General features: G+C 39.7%; 1 non-coding gene across 1 annotated transcript; it reads left to right on the top strand.

Annotated features, from left to right (window-relative positions):
* The first annotated feature begins 14,876 nt into the window (after nt 1-14,876).
* On the top strand, nt 14,877-14,981 carry LOC123282748 (U6 spliceosomal RNA). Its single transcript, XR_006522989.1, has one exon. It is a non-coding gene; the product is annotated as a U6 spliceosomal RNA (small nuclear RNA).
* Nucleotides 14,982-15,182: the final 201 nt, after the last annotated feature.

Genomic DNA, 15,182 nt, shown 5'->3' with positions numbered 1-15,182 from the left:
TAATTTTTAATTCCAACAACTTCAATAATCTGATTGTAATTTGTTAAAATTTCATTATACACATTTATGGTATTATATATTTCCTTCAGGAAAAGTTATATCTAATTATTCAAATCATTTTTTCATGTTCTTAAAAAACATTTATAGGTTTCTTCATATAGAAAAGAAACTATACAGTCCTCAGTAGTTAATTTAACAAAAATTACACAGCAAGAACATTACTCAGAAAATAACATCTTTATTGAAGCGTATAAAAGAAGATCTAAATAAATGGAAAGATATGCCATATCCCTGGACAGGAATCTGATAAATTTATCAGATATCCCCAACTAATCTACAAATTAATGTAATTCTGGTCAAAACTCAGTATATCTTTTTTTTTGAGGAAGGTTAGCCCTGAGCTAACATCTGCCACCAATCCTCCTCTTTTGCTGAGGAAGACTGGCCCTGAGCTAATATCCGTACCCATCTTCCTCTACTTTATATGTGGGACGCCTGCCACAGCATGGCTTGACAAGCGGTGTATAGGTCTGCACCCAGGATCCAAACCAGTGAACCCTGGGCTGCCGAAGCTGAACATACAAACTTAACCACTGTGCCACTAGGCCAGCCCTGAAAACTCATTACATTTTTTGTTTTGGTTTGGGTTTCCACATAACTTGCCAAGTTAATTACAAACTTCCGTGGAAAGCAACAAGTCAGAAATATCCACAATAAGTTTGAAGAACAACAATGCAAAAGGATGTGCCTTAGTAGACATCGAGCTTTATTATAAAGCTATAATATTTAGGTAAATGGATAATGGTGCAAAACATAGGTATAGAATAATGGGACAGAAGAGAACTATTAAAGAACAGATCCATGCATAGAAGTGAAATTTGATTTATGACAAAAGAAGCACTAGAATTTTGAAGTTTCCACCATAGTGTGTGTGTGTGTGTGTGTGTGTGTGTGTGTGTGTGTTTTAATATAGTTCTTTCTGTGTATTGGCATCATAATTTTGAAGTTTTTATCATGGAGTCAGTGTGTGTGTGTGTGTGTGTGTGTTTAATATGGCCCTTTCTATTTATTGGGGCAAAACAAATTTGTTTTCAAGCTCTTTAAATACAGAAGTTATGCTTTATATGTCTTTGATATTTCCAACAGCGCCAAGCTCTACACAGGGAAGACACTCAAAACACACCACTAAATATCTGACCACTCTCCTTAGCCATTGGACAAGGTAGGCACAGACATCTACCTGTTAATGTACTTAGAGTCGTTTCTACTCAGTAATCTATTCTAAAACAAAGACTTTGAAATTTACACCAGTAAAAGAACATGCAAAGACTGAAAAAGGAGTAAGGCTAATTAAAAGTTCTCCGGCCAAGGGTAGCCAGCCTTCTTGTGCAAACTAATAATTTGTTCAGAATAGCAGAGTTATTCACTGAGTGCCTTTTCCCAGAATCAACGGGAAATAATTTAAAATCTCATCAAATTTTATTACTGAAGCATAATATCAAGAGGGTCATGCTTGCAAAGATTTCTTCTTTTTGGGAGGCAAGGAGAGGGGGTGTTGCTCCCATCCACTTTCAGTTTTGGGGGTGTGTGTGTGTACATGCATATACATAGACTTTTTTTTTTAGTTCACAAGAAAACACACTGAATAAATGGATTATGCAAATAGAACATGAATTGATTTCTCTAATTAATCATTGGCTCTCTGTGGTTGAGAATCACTTACACAGATATTTTCTAGTGTGACAATTACGATGACATAGGCTATCAGTATTCAATTGAGATAAGATCCACAGTCAAAGGAACCTCCATCTCAATCTCTCAGTCTCAAAACTGCCAAAACCAAATAAGTTATCAGACTCTCAGTTCAGGTTCCAGGGCAAAATCAATTTTCTATAGAGACAAGTGACTTGCTGATCAAATCTGGGCTCCTGTTGCTAATGTTCTTGGAATATTTTGCAGGGGCCATAATTGGGGCCTGTGTGACACACATAACATGTGCGGCCATCTCCCAATACAGATAGTTCAGGACTAAATGACACTAAAGGTTTAATCCTGAATTAGAATCAAAGTGAACACATCCTGAGAATTATTCCAGGACTCAGCTAGGCCAAAGGCGTTCGTTCAATCTTCCATCATCCTTGAACTACTTTAAAGAGTCTCAGTTATTACACTCTGAAGCTGTGGGAGGGGAGAAAACAAGCTGAGGAGCAACAGAGTAGCAAAATCATGACTTTCTCTGGATGCAAACCTAGGGGAAGAGAAAAGTCTTAGAATAAAGACTACAGCACTGTAATTCAAGGGATTCACTTACATATCTAGGGCTGATGACCTTTCCAACAAATTTTCTGCAAATTCAGATAAATACATGGACTCATGCACTTTTGTCTATTCTGCTCGAGGGTTTATAAAGCTGAATTTTAATGAAGTTCCATGTGAAATGTGCACACTTGTTGCATTCTTCAATTTGAAATAGACTAACATTTGCCCAGGACTAGGAGTCCAAGCTTCCTTTATCCTTCCTCCCAAGATTATATTTCTTATTTCATGGAAAGTCTCAGAATTTGTGACACTCCCCAGTGTTTTTTATCAATGCAAAGGCCACTGAAAAGCATGTTTGTGAAGAGTCTGTATGATGAAAAAATTCTTGTTATAAATATTAGCCAAGAAAGAAGGTCACAATATGGTATATGCTATCTTAGCCCAATCATATAAAACATGATACACAAATGAACAAGTAAAATATTGTGTAGAAAACATTACTAGGGGGAAAAATATTCAAAGGTGTCTTTGGGTGATGGAACTACGGGTGACTAAAAATATTTTTGCATTTTTTATGTTTGCTATAATTAATATCTGTGACATTCCGAATTAAGCAACATCTCTCAAAAATAATATGGGAGCCCGTGTTGAACAAAGAACAGTCTGGGCTTCAAAATCAATTGGACCTGGGTTCAAGTCTCAACTCTGCCTCTTTATAGTTGTATGACCTTTGGTGAGTTTCTTAACCTTTATGAGTCTCAATTATCTCAACTGTAAAATCTGGGTTATAATACCTACATGCCAAGGTTTTTGTTTAAATTAAGTTAATGTATATAAAATAGCTAGCACCATGTCTGGCACATTGTAGCCACCCAATAAATTGCAGCTCTAATTAGATATATTAATAGTAATAGTTGTATACAATCTAAAGGACTATGATGAAGATACACTCTTCTTAGAGAGGGAAGTGAAGGTAAACAGTTGGCAATACAGAGAAGTTTCTTGATGCCACTTATTGTCACAAGAATGAGAGAACCATGAAGAGATCAATCTCCAAGCAGTGGGCCAGCTGAGTAAATCTGAAATGTCATGAATAAGTGGTGTCTCAGGCCTGGGTACAGAGTCAAGGTATCATGACACCTAATGGAACACATGTGCTTGTCATGAACAACATGAGGTAGAAGAGCATGACTCCATCGTGGTACTGAGCTGCACAGAAGTGACACTTTCTCCAGCAGCACACAGCAGGCCATGTGTAGGAGTGAAGGAAGGAGATGATCATATTGATCCTTGCTCAGAGTTTTTCTAGGCACCAAGGAGGACAAGAGATACAAAGGATACTGGTCACAAAAGTACTTGAAGTGTTGGACCATAACGTAACGATTGACTAAGTAAAGAAGTTGTGGGCGGGGATGGGGGAGGTTCACTGAGAAAATAAAGTACAGCCGTCAAGGGGCTGGAATCAATTTGAGAAGGGCAAAGAGCAGGGGTATTAAAAGTACCACAGAGAAAGCAATGGACGAATAGGTGGTTCCAGCATAAGTGGGGAGAATTCGGTTGAGAATGTCACCAGTAGTTTCTGGCGACACCAAATGCAATCATGAAAAATACTCTATTTCATAAAGAGAGAGCGAGAGAAAAAGAGAGCACATCTTCACCCTTCCACATCTGAAGACGCTGAAGTTAACTAGTTAGTGCTCTGTAACCAGGGAACAACTGCCCTCTCTGTGGGGTTGGCTGAATCCCAGGCAGTCACTGGGAGGCCTCAAGAGCTATTCAGCACACTTAGTCCTATTTCAGTAGCCAGAACTGTGCTCTGCTTATCAGCTCATCCCCCGCTCCACCCGCCAGTCTGTCTGTCAGCCCAGCCAGACTGACAGAGAGAAGGAAACCCCTGTGGCCTCCACAATGCAATAATGGCCAGAAAGTGTTTGGCTCATGTAAACATCATTTAAAATGTTTATATGGAATTTTAAAGAAAACCAGAGAGGGTCTGAAGAAAAGCAGAATGTAGAGGTGAATACATCTTTGGCTATTACTCTGGTTACAATATTTGTTTATTTTAAAGTAAAAACCTCAAAGTATTTAAAATACCATTGTGGAAGATAATCACATTATATATTTGTAATTATAAAATTTGCTGTGCATTATCAGGGATAAACTCTTTCTTTATACAGAGAGAGAGACACATTTTTTAATAAACAATTGCTCAAGTAAAGAAAAGTGGTCTTTCAAATATCAATATGATTCCGGGGCTTTTTTAAAAGTTTTTAGAGGAAAATGCATGGTGGCACGCTTCATCAATTTGAATGGAGTCATCTTCTCTTACTCATACAAGGTTTAATAAAGATATTTAATCAGTGAAAAAAAGAAACATTTATAATTCTCATGTAGACAGTAATGATGTTAAATGTGTATGGCATAAATATATCAACCAAGTCAGTGGAATTTTCAAATTTATTTTCAATCAAAACTTTCTTCCAAAATTACAACTCATAAGACTATATTTCATCAATTACTCATCCATCTTAAAGGAATATAATTTTCCAATGGATAAAATCAAGAATGGAAATTAACCTTGACTGGATCACGTAATATGTATGCCACACAGCACACCGAATAAGCCAGGAAGGGGCAAGTGGCAAAGTCATGCTCCAAAAGAGATCCAGAAACAGGATCAGGCTTCCTGATTCCTTTGGAGTATTTCTAGTGAGTGGCTTTTCTTTTGCCGCACCAGAGCCCTTTTGGCAAGCTCTCACTGCACAGGTATGGGCCCTGGCTTGGGTGACGTGGTAGGGAAACCAGGCAATGAAAGGAATGAGTCCATTTGCACAGGAGCACACACATCTACACAGGTAAATTGTCCTAGACCAAAGCTGAAGCTCATTCTGTGCACATTCTGTGGTCCCTTCTGAAGACAGAGTGAAGTCAACTGTGTCCATTATTATATTCCCAACACCCTAGACTGTTCCTGGCAGAAAACCCATGCTGAATAAATGTTTGGTGAATGAATAAGTGAATGAAGAAACTCGGATGCTGATGAGCAGCCAAAGGTTGCTGAACACTTCTCACCCAGCTAATCCTGTTCCTAAAAGACAAACAGGCAAAAAAAGGAAAAAAGGCAAACCCAGATCCATAGAGTAACAAAATAGGATCTAAAAGTGTATCTCTCATTGGTTTTACACTTTTGGGAATTCTGTATGGCACGCTCTCTTAGTCTGAGGCAATAAGGAATACTAAGAAGCAAAAAGTTTCTTACATCCTTCAATATTCTGGCAGAACATTTCAAGTGTCTAATGGTGGAGGAAAAATTGGACCTGGCTCTGAAAAAGATCAGCAATCCAAATCCATCAAATTCCCAATCCCAGTCTTATTCCAATTAAGTCTCTGGATCGTCTATAAAACCTTTTCATGGTCCAGCCAGTGCTGAAATGTCAGCAATTCATTCACTCCCTGTCCCCACTACACCTTGGCTGCACACAAGCTTACAGGAAAGACTGACATCTACATATAACCACTGGTTCAAGGCAAGGGAATGATCACTACTAGACTAGAAGGGTCACAGAAGGCAGCATCTGAGCTAACTGCGGAATGGATCCGAAAGATGTGAACTGGCAAACGGGGAAGAAAGGACAACACAGGCAGCAAACAGAGCCTGAGGCAGGACACCAAGGTGGAACATCATGGTATGGTGACATCAAACCGTCCTTACCGCTTCCTAGCATGTGAACTTGGGCCAGTTACTTGACCTCTCTGGGCCCCAGTTTCCTCATCCTGGGAATGAATGGGAATAATAATAGCACCATTTCACGGGGCTGTTGTGAAGATTCACTGAAATAATGGATGGCAAAGTGCCCAGCCTAGTGCCAGATACCAAAGTAAGGTCTCAAAAAATATTTGTAAACAAAGCGTGATAAGAGACAGAAAGGAAAATAGTGGCTCCTGGGGGCTGAGGGAGGGGAGATGGGGAGTTTCTGTTTAATGGTGACAGAGTCTCAGTGTGGGATGATGAAAAACTTCTGGAGATGGAGAGTGGGGATGGTGCACAGCAAGCTGAATGCACTTAATGCCACTCAATTGTATGCTTGAAAAACAGTTAAAATGTAACTTTTATGTTACATGTTTTACCACCACAATAAAAGAAGGCAAAACAAAAACAAGAATAAAGTGTGAGGCTTGTCCAGCAAGCACTACAGTGTGACTGAAATCAAGAACACTTAGGAAGGCAGGCCGGGGCCAGAAGCAGAGCTCCGAACATCAGGCTGAGGAAAAGTATGAAGTTGATCTATCCTAGTGCCCTGTGGAGACACTTGAAAGTGCTAGGACTTGAACTGATATTTTACAAAGATATAGTTGATATTGATATTTTATAATGATCACCTAGGGGTGGATTAGATGGTTAGAAAGAAGTTGAAGCTGAAAGAAGTCCCAGTTAGACTTCTGCTATTTAAAGCATGGTCGCCAGCCCAGCAGAATTGGTCTTACCTGAAAGCAAATTCTCAGGCTGCCCTAGACCTGCTGAGTCAGAATCCTCATGGTACAAGATCTCTAGGTAACACCTATGCACACTAACCTTTGTGAACCACTGGGTCAGGAGTTCAGCTGGGAGAGGTTAAGGACTTGCAGTAGGACAGTGGTAGCAGAGATGGAGTCATAATCACCAACACTTATGGAACTTACTACATACATGCTGGGTTCTGTGTATTTCAAAAACCATCATTGAATCCTCACAACAGCTTTGTGTGACAGGTGCTATTACTCGCATTTCCCACATGGAATACTATTCAGCCATAAAAAGAAGGAAATCCTGCCATGTGTGACAATATGGATGGACTTTGAGGTCATTATGCTAGGTGAAATAAGTCATACAGAGAAAGACAAATACTCGATGATCTCACTTACACATAGAAACAAACAAAAAAACCTCACAGAAACAGAGAACAGATTAGTAGTTGCCAGAGGCGGGGGATGGGTGGTGTGGGAAATGGGTGAAAGGAGTCAAAAGATACAAACGTCCAGTTATAAAATAAATAAGTTCCAGGAACATAATGTACATCATGGTAACTATAGTTAACATTACTGTATTGTATATTTGAAAGTTGCTAAGACAGTAGATCTTAAAAGTTCTCATCACAAAGAAAACAATTTGTAACTTTGTGAGGTGATGGATGTTAACTAGACTTACTGTAGTAAACCTGTCACAATATATACATATATTCAATCATTATGCTGCACACCTTACACTTACACAAGGTTCTGTGTCAATTATATCTCAATAAAACTGGAAAAAAATTAGAGCTGAAGTAGCTTGTCTGAGGTTACACCATCAGTTCCTGACAGAACTAGAATCAAATCAGTCTCTAAGTATCTACTTCATCATCTCCTTCGTACTGCTCTTCAAACCTCAGGGGATATGAACACTCCCTGTCTTGCTATACTACCTACTTTCTTTCTGTTATTAAACTCCGAGATGATTACTCTGAAAGCTCTCTAAACTATTTTGGAGGCCCAACTGATGTGGAAGAAAATATATAAATAAATGGGGAACTTCTGAGCTTTCTAGCTACCCACTCAGCTACAGCCTTTTACACCCTGTCTCCTAGCCCTTGCCTGGGTTGCACATGAAGCGCCTAAGTCATCTGCTTCCTCATCCAAAGTCAAAGTGAGTGTCCCTTCCACAACCCTGTCCTCCAGAATCCCGAGGCTGTGCAGGAATCGGGCTGATCAGCAGCAGGGAGGATTTAATGTGTGTTCCTTTCCCTTCCTCATTTACCAACAGAACTCAACATTTCCTTCCCTTGGTTGCAAAAACAGAAGTTCTCCAGAATTAAATTTCCACCATATTATACAATAATCCTCTAAATGGAGTAGAACATCAAATTCTTCATCTTTACCTAGATATTAACAGAGAAAATCCCAGTTATATGACAAAACTCCTCAAGCACGAGCATCATCAATCTATTTCTGCAAATAAAGGTTGCCAAGTTACCTTTCACAGCTCCTCCTTTTCTGCCCTCACTGTGGACCCATCTGATTAGCATCCATGGCCTGACTACAGATCCCACCTCTGCACTGTAGCTCATGCCTACCTGCTCCTGCATATCCTCCATGCCAGAGCTCAAATTCAGGCCTTTCACCTCAATTCCTGCAACTACCTCCTCCTCATTAGTCTCAACTCTTGCCCTGCTCCAGTCCAACCCCACCTAGCGGCCAACACGATCCAATACCCCAACCTAATCCTGTCCCTCCACCTAAAGCCCGCCCCTGGGTCCCCCCCCCCCCCCCGACCCCGCTAACCCAGATTTATAGAGAGGCTCTGATCTCTGCAGCAAGTAACTTATTTGATTCTCATCATCTCAGTTTCTCAGGAAAATGAGGCACAGAAAGGTAGCTCAAGTTCACCCAGCTGGTAAGTGTTACATTGGAGATTTGAATCCAGAGAGTTTGGTATTGGAGGTAACAACTTCACTAGACTGCCTTCCATCCCTATGTCACTATTTCCAAGAAGTCTTCCCGGATTTCCCTTAAGTCTTTCCTTTGAAGACCCCTACACAAACTGTACATTAGAAATGCAGGCTTCCTCAGGGCAGAGGAGTCTTACTCTGCTTTCTATACCCTAAAGTATCTAGAACCGTTCTGCATACACACAAATTACTAGATATTTGTTTAATCCAATTAAATGTGCATAAGTACAAAAGATTATACAAAGAATAAGAGAAGAAACGGGAATTTAGAATGTCAAAAATCAAAGGGATGTATTCCCTAGGAGTCCTAGGATTTTAGAGAAGAAATGCTTCCAGAGAAATCCAGCCTATTCAATGTTCAAAGTGAATTTTTCTGTGAGGCTTACCAACCCCATCACGTCTTTAGCCATTTCAAAGGTTAAAATGCTGTTTCTGCACTATCTTTAATGCCCAGGGCTACTTCCACTCCTGACAGTCACAGAAGTTCAGAATCAGTTTGATTTCCACTAAAAGAACAGGGTATCTCTGCGGTACTTCACTTCCTGGAGATGCAGAATTGATCCGAAGGCTCTGCTGCTTCAATGTGCACATTACCTTTGCTCACTGCAATAGCTGGACAACAACGAAACCTCACAAATGAACCCTACAGACAGTCAGGTGACAAAACAGAATTTTAAGATTTTAAGTATAATTCAGTCAGCCTGTAGAACTTAGTGTGTTTCATCATCCCCAAAGTATGTCCTCATATTAAACACAGAAACCAATCCTTATAGAAGCCCTAACCCCTGAGATGGAGAAAAGTAGCTTTAATGACAGAAGGTTCATGGGGCCAGTACTTCTGTTTTTCTTCTGGCTGTCCTGTCTGGTGTTATCTTTCCCTGACTGATAGCTTCAATCTCTATTACTAGGGCCAGACATCACTTCATAATGGGAGTGATCTACTGGGGTTTGGAGAGGAATTCCATTTTTTCCAGCTTTATTGAGGTATAATTGACAAATAAAATTGTATATATTTAAGGTGTACAACATGATTATTTGACATACATGTACACAGTGAAACGATTACTACAATCAAGGAAATTGACACCACCATCACCTCATATAATTATCTTCTTTGTGTGTGATCTACTCTCTTAGCAAATTTCAAGTATACAACTAATTATAGCCACATTGCTGTACATTAGATTTCCAGAACTTATTTATCTTATAACTTAACTTAAACTTCATACTCTTAAGACTATTGCTCATGGTCACTACATTTCTAGCTATGCCACTGTACACCAACTTTGATTTTCTACTAACCCATTAAATTTATAATGTTCATTTTAAAAAATCTAGCTGAGAAGTAATAGGAAGCATCAGTAGATTTTTATCATATCTCTTTTTTATATTCTTTTGATTTTCCCTAGACTTAGTCTGAATTCTTTTAGCACTAGGACATATGAAAGCCCCATAATCTGCAAAGCTAAAGCACTGCATGATTCCCAGCGCATCTGTGGAGCACCTCCTCTGTGCCAGGATTGGCAATGCCAAGCACGGGAACTCAGAGATGAGGATGCATTGTCCTTGCCCTTGTGAAGTTCACAGTAAATACGGGGAGGCATTTAAGTCAATAATTATAATCCCTCAACTAAAAAGGACTTCATAAAGTTAAAACAGTCTATGAATTCCAAAAGACACGTAGAAATGAAAAATATTGCAAACTTTTCAATTTAATAACCAAGAGTATGTTGCTATCCTTCCTCTTTGAAATCCCAAAGAAACTAGGATGGTACTTGCTAGGAATCTGTCTTCAGGCCCCTTGCTATGAGTTCCTTGGAGAGAAAAACATTCTCATTACAATGTTATTTTTATATTTAAACAATAAACCTCCCTTGAGATGGGGCTCAGACTCCAGCAAATTTACTGAATTTAGCTTTATAGCAATAGGAAGATAGAAGATTTTTCAAAAAAGTTAAACAAAATAATAACATTAGGTGACATTTATTAAGCACTTACTATATCCCAGGTTCTATTATTATCTTCCCTATTTAACATATGAGGAAAATGAGGTCCAGAGAGGCTAGCTAACTTTCCCAAGGCCACTCTGAGAATCAGTGGCAGTACCCGAGCATTCATTCACTAGCATACTGCCTCTCCGTGACCTAGCATTAGCCCTCTTTCAACTCTCTTGCCCATCTGTGAATGTCATGTGTCATCTCCCAGCTACCCTCCTTCCACTCTCCCCTCCATTCTCCACCTGTGACCTTCCAGCCAACTGGGAATAAGCAGGAACATCTCATATTTCTCCCAACTCTGGTACCCCAGCCCATCCACAAATTACTTTGAAGTTCTGTAGCAATCACATTTATGTCCAATAATCTTTCTGCAATTGATCATGTCCTTGAAACTCACCAAAAATCATAAATATGCTGACAAACTGTCTAAACACATCAATGTCCTTCACTGGAAAACATAGGGGAGTTTGGTTTCTATCCTGGTGAGAGCCCAGTCCCTTGACAGTGATTTGTGAGACACAAGATTTGAATATTTGAGAATCTCTGGTCTATAGCAAAGAGTGACAGTCCAGTGTACTTCAAACTCTAGACAGCATCAAGGCTGAAGTGCAGCAGCACTAGGACTTTGCAAGCAGTAAGAATTTTGAAGTGCATTCCATCAACTCTTTGCCACCTCTCCGCCCTCCAGTGGTTGGAGATGATGGGTTCCAAGCCCCTAATACAACTCTCTCGTACTCAAGAGCTCTCCCAAGCCCCTTTGGGTGTGTTTTGCTGTCATTATCCAAGCGGACTACGGCATCAAACCAAGGCTAATACTCTTAGACTCACTCAAGACCCAAGAACACATTGCTGAGAATATTGCCCCTTAAGTCTCCTAGAGTCAGATATTTACACAGAAAAACTTCCCTGTCTATCCTTCACACATCATAATTCTGTCCTAGTCCAGCTACTCACTGATGCTGTGCAAAACTCAGCTAAAAGAGCTAGCTGTGCATTGCCTCTCTTTCCAGGCTTAGTCAGTGGACACTTTCCTCCCCTATCCTGCTCTTTTCCTCCCCCCTTTTTTATCATCTAGTTCCCATGTTCCAATATTGGTTCATCTCTAAACAAACAAACCCAAGAATTTACCAAAAATGAAGAACGAGAAACTCACAAAGTATAACTGATAGTTCATCTGTAAGAAAAGGAGTAAAGGGAAGATGTTAAAAGGAAAAGGTCAATAGGAGAAAATCCCATATCCTAATATCCTGGTTCTCCTTGCCAGATAGCTCTTAGTAAAAAGTAGACACTCAACTGTAGAAGTAAAGGAATGTTTCCCCTCATCAGATAACATATCTTTCCTGAAGAGTTGTGTGTAAGTCACATTCCATTTATTCATTTGACATTTGATAGACATTTTCTAAGTGTGGACTCTGGCAGACTCTGGGACATAGAGAGATGAAGTTGATATGGACTGCCCTTTGAGAGATCACATTTGTAAATAGATAACTAACCAGAATACAAGGTCAAAAGCGACGAAATTTGAATTCACATAAAGTTCTCTAGAAGCTGAGAGGAGGGAAAAGAGATGACGAGCACAGAGAGAACACAGGAACAAAGGTGCAGAAGCCACATCTGATGTTATAGGTAGCAGGGGAGCATCAATGTGAAACTAATCATGGTTTTACTTAAATGCCAGCCCCTGAAATCTGCCAGAGTGAAGTTGAGGGTTCGCTGGGTAGTGAAAAGCTCAGGTTGTCATTCTTAGAACCACAGAGAAAGTAGACCTGAAACTGCCACAGAGCAGAGGAGAGCAAACCATTATCAAAGAAAAGCTATTTTGATCCATCATATTTCAATAGAACTTCAATTTCAATCCACTGAGGAAAACCAATGTGTGTAATCTTGTCTATTAATAAAATTAATGTAAAGCAGTAAAGTACAGCCTCCAAAATTCCAGAAGAGAAGAGAAGCTCTTTTTTTTTTTCCTGTGAGGGGAACCGCTTGCCCCAGAAAGATGGCCTGCTGGTCTTGGGGAGCATTGTCTGCACAGGCCTAGAGGTCCTGGATGCATGAGGGCCCATGCGCAGGAGCAACTCAGCATCCAGGCTCCCTAGGATAGGTCCCCAGGTCCAGGGCATGTAGGGATAGGCTGAGCCACAGGTGGGAACTTCAGGGGGACACTCCAGCCTGCCAGGGTCCATCCCGCCCCTAAGTTGAATTGCTAATCGAGAAGCTATTCCTTGCCTATACATCTCCCCGGACCTCTCATCTTCCATCCTCACTTTTGTCCAAAAATTGGTATCGAATGAGTGAATAAATGAAGCAATCATGCTTTGATATCAATGAAAGCACTGGAATTTGCAAACTACGTAAAAAATTAGAGTTGAATCAAGATTATCCCCATGCTACCTCATGTCCATTTCCGGATGCCTCCTTCCCTAAAATGCCTATGGCTTTTAGGCTTCCTACAGAGTTATTCCTTTGCTCTCTAAAAACGTTGAGAATTAACTTACCGTTTGACTTGGATTCTACAGATGTGCATAACACTTTAAAAATTCTTCCATTATTACTCATGTAGGGGTAAAACTTTATTGCCCATTATATTATAATTTATACAAACTAAAGGTTATTCTAGCCACTCACTTAATTCAAATATTTCACAAAAATGGCCAAGATATACAACAACTAAGTAAGAGGCTTAAGTTAAACTTTCAAATTTTTACTTATGAGTCTTTACAGGCTCATAAGATAAACATTTGGTATGAGATTGTCCACATTATATCTACCTTATAAGCAATATAAACAGATGCTGACTTATTCAAATTTAAAAATTAGAATTATGTATTAAATAGAATTCTAATATTCATTGAAAAGAAAATTCACTGAAAGTTGATGCTAAAGATTTTTAAATGAATGGGAAAATTACTTTTTACTGTTTCCTTAAAGAGAAGTTAATTTGTCAAACCATACACAAATTCACTTTTCTACAGTGAAAAAGATTGGTTCTCAGAAATATGGAATTGGATTTGGTCTATGACCCAAATGGCTCAACAGATGTTTCTTCAAAAAAAGAAAAATGAAATAACGTATTCTGAAACTCATTTTTTTAACTCTTCTCTGAAGCAACACACCCTCCTGGCTTCCTTGGAAGAGAAGGAGACTCTTCGTTTGCCACAGATTCTATGCTGGTCCCCACACTTCCTTTGCAAGGACATGGACTCAGTTGCCAAAGTCACTCAGTGGAAAGGGAGAGCGGAAAGATCTCTGGTGAATGTCATCCTTGTTCAGCAGCATCTAACAGCAGAGGGGACTGTGTCAACAAATCTCATTTTCGGTTTTAGGGACTGGGATTGTTTTCCATCATCTCTGCAGCAGAGAAAGTGCTAAGCCTCTAAGGTCAGTTTCTGAACCTCCTGGAGATAGCCCAGGAGTTTTTGCTACATTCAAACGTGCTCGAGCCTAAATGAGTGCAAACCTTCATGGCCAGTTATCCTAAGAAGTGTGAAGTTGCGATTAACCACTGGTATTCTCTTTGCTCAGAAATGGCTGGTAAATCTTATGCCTGGGCAGTTCAAGAACACTGGGGCCAGGAGCCATTGCTGACATCTAGGAAATGGCCTCACACGAGTAACCCAGACTTCCCTAAAGGTCATTGCTCCCACAGAACACTAACACCAAGGGATGTTAATAGGTATGAAGCAAAAATAAAAATGAAGTGTTCCTTGGTTGGGTAAATTTGGAAAATGCTGTGATAAATAGAGTGAAGCAGATCTCTTGACTACAAGACATCTCAGGGCTTTTCATATGTTCAGGAGCACTGGGTACCTCCAATATGCCTTCAGTGTGCCTTTGCTTTGCTTTACCTCCCATCCTCAAGCATCTTCGACGGCAAAATGCATTTTGCTTATGAATGACAGACAGGAAACTTTTGAAACCTAACAAATATTCAATGAGCTCTGGGATAAAAATACCAGTCTGGGATCCCCCCAAAGATTATGAAGGGTCCAGGAAAGATGAATGTGGTAATTACAGAGGTCGTTTTTAATAGGTTTACTGGTTTCAGTCCAAGGTGCTTCCAAAATGGTCTCCAGCCTAGCCTGCCCGAACACCCGGGACACGCCCCAAAGATAAAGGATTCTCACCTAACCTTTCCTTTAAAGAACAATCACAAGGAGTGCTCGCTTTGGCAGCATATATACTAAAATTGGAACAATACAGAGAAGATTAGCATGGCCCCTGCACAAGGATGACATAAATTAGTGAAGTGTTCCATAATTTTTTATATGTCAATTATACTTCAATAAAGCTGAAATTAACAAAAAAGAAAACAGAAAAGACTTTTTTCCAACATAAAAAAGGACAATTGTAAAGACTGTGCATTACAAATATACCTCTCCCAGAATTATCTATGTAAAATAATGTTCTCCTTCGTGCAAACAATATGCACCATAAATTAATATGTCCTTGATCCCTAACATCT

Source organism: Equus asinus, chromosome X (genome assembly GCF_041296235.1).
Source record: "Equus asinus isolate D_3611 breed Donkey chromosome X, EquAss-T2T_v2, whole genome shotgun sequence".
Lineage (NCBI taxonomy): Eukaryota > Metazoa > Chordata > Mammalia > Perissodactyla > Equidae > Equus > Equus asinus.
Note: the sequence above shows the minus strand (reverse complement) of the source record. Positions and strands in the feature narration are given on the sequence as shown.